The following is a 429-nucleotide window of genomic DNA, read 5'->3' as shown; positions in this document are numbered from 1 at the left end:
CATCCGGGAGGTGCCAGAGAATGGGGCCCGGCCGGAGGGCCTGGGCAGGCTGGAGGTGGTGCGGCTGTACCGCCCCGCCAGCCTGGGTGCGCTGCCCTGCCATGGCCCCAGGCAGAAGTGCCACTCCTGGGGGTGGCGAGCCGTCCCTCGCTTCATCCTAGGTGTCCTCTGCCTCCTCTACTTCAGCTCCCTGCCCTTCGGCATCTACCTCCTGCTCATCGAGCACCACAGCCTGGGCATTGTCCTGGTCAGCCTCGTGCCCTCCACCCTGGGGGTGGCGAGCCGTCCCTCGCTTCATCCTAGGTGTCCTCTGCCTCCTCTACTTCAGCTCCCTGCCCTTCGGCATCTACCTCCTGCTCATCGAGCACCACAGCCTGGGCATTGTCCTGGTCAGCCTCGTGCCCTCCACCCCCCTCCTCTGCATCGTCT

This window comes from Egretta garzetta, unplaced genomic scaffold, assembly GCF_000687185.1.
Source record: "Egretta garzetta isolate BGI_Z169 unplaced genomic scaffold, ASM68718v1 scaffold356, whole genome shotgun sequence".
Classification (NCBI taxonomy): Eukaryota; Metazoa; Chordata; class Aves; order Pelecaniformes; family Ardeidae; genus Egretta; species Egretta garzetta.
Note: the sequence above shows the minus strand (reverse complement) of the source record.